Genomic DNA, 1813 nt, shown 5'->3' with positions numbered 1-1813 from the left:
ACAACTCTTACTTTTGTTGTCTGGCTTTACTACTGCGTGATGCGGCAGATAGAAGGAGTAGTATTTGCCGTTGACGATTTTCTCCCCTGGATTTACTTCCTCCATATGATTTAAATGGAGATATTCTTCTAACACAGCATCATATTCAGATTTGAGTTCACCCTTTTTAAGTAGGTTTCCTTCCATACTTAAAAACTGCAGTATTGTAGAGGTGCGAGAGTGACCTAGGGCGAGTGTGTTAGGAAATTGTTGTTTAAGTGGTAGTCGTACGACGTACCGACCATTTTCCGATCTAGTAGTTGCGGCTTTGTAAAAGTCCTCACAATACTGATCTTCAGGGGTTGTGACTGATATGGAGGGGAGTTCTTCTAATTCCCAAAATTTTCTCAATTGCGAATTGAGGTACTCGTTTGAGACTTCCTCAACTTGAGTTGTCAATGTTGTAACTGGTTCCGCAACGAGTCCAGTTAGGACCCAACCGAAAATGGTATTTTGTTAGAAGTGTATTTGTGATTTTCTCAAAACCTTCGAGTATTATCTGTGGTATGAGATCGCTGCCTAATAGAAGATCTATTTGAGCGGGGGTATTGCAGTTTAGGTCTGCTAGCTTTAGGTGTGAAACCTTTTGCCAATGCTTGCTATTTATGTGATAGCTTGGTAGAATATTGGTTAATTGCGGTAAGACAATAGCTTCTGCTTGTATACGCTTATCCGCTTTGGGGGATAAGAGGGTAATGGGACAGATTTTATTTGAGTTTTGAACATCTCTTCCGCCCATGCCCATGATTTCAAAATTGGCTAGTTTTGTTGGCAACTGTAGCCTGTTTTGTGCCCTAGACGCTATAAATGATCGTTGTGATCCTTGGTCTATTAAGGCTCTGAGTTTAAACAGTTCTCCTCTTTGTTCGATGGAGACAACTGCTGTGGGTAATAGTACCCTATGATTTTCGCTATGTAGCGTTTGGCTTTTTACCGCCTTTGAGCAGCATGGTGCTTCTTGGCAGTTTTCAGAATTTGTTGTGGCCACTAAACCTGTTGCTCTTGTTACGTTTGCGCTGTTTGGGGATGAGTTGGAAAATTGGTTATATGTAACATTGAATGATGTCTTTTATGGCAATAAACGCAATTAAATTTGCTTTCGCAATCTTTAAGCGTATGCGCATGTGATAAACAGTTGGTACATAGTTTTTTCGTTCCTGTGAAATTGTTTCGATCGCTAATATTCCTTTTTTTAATTTTTCGTACGATTTGAGCTTATGACCTCCTCTACACAGTTCGCATGACGTTGGTTCGGATGTGAACGATTGATTTTTAAAAAAGCTTCTATTTAAATTATTGTGGCTACTTGCTTGGGGTCTATTGAAGCTTCTATTGAGGTCGGTTTGTACGTTTTTCGGTCTGACTATTTTTTTATCTACCCTTTCTGCAATTTCATATTCTTCTTCTTCTTCTTCTTGATTGGCGTAGATTACGCGATCATAGCCGAGTTAACAACAGCGCGCCAGTCGTTTCTTCTTTTCGCTACGTGGCGCCATATAGATATTCCAAGTGAAGCCAAGTCCTTCTCCACTTGGTCCTTCCAACGGAGTGGAGGTCTTCCTCTGCCTCTGCTTCCCCCGGCGGGTACTGCGTCGAATACTTTCASAGCTGGAGCGTTTTCGTCCATCCGGACGCTGAACTATGTCAATGTCGTCGTATATCTCGTACAGCTCATCATTCCATCGAATGCGATATTCGCCGTGGCCAACGCGCAAAGGACCATAAATCTTTCGCAGAACTTTTCTCTCGAAAACTCGCAACGTCGACTCATCAG

The sequence above is a fragment of the Bactrocera latifrons genome, unplaced genomic scaffold (assembly GCF_001853355.1).
Source record: "Bactrocera latifrons isolate USDA-ARS-PBARC rearing strain unplaced genomic scaffold, ASM185335v1 scaffold_792, whole genome shotgun sequence".
NCBI classification, from domain to species: domain Eukaryota; kingdom Metazoa; phylum Arthropoda; class Insecta; order Diptera; family Tephritidae; genus Bactrocera; species Bactrocera latifrons.
This window is presented reverse-complemented; position numbering follows the sequence as displayed.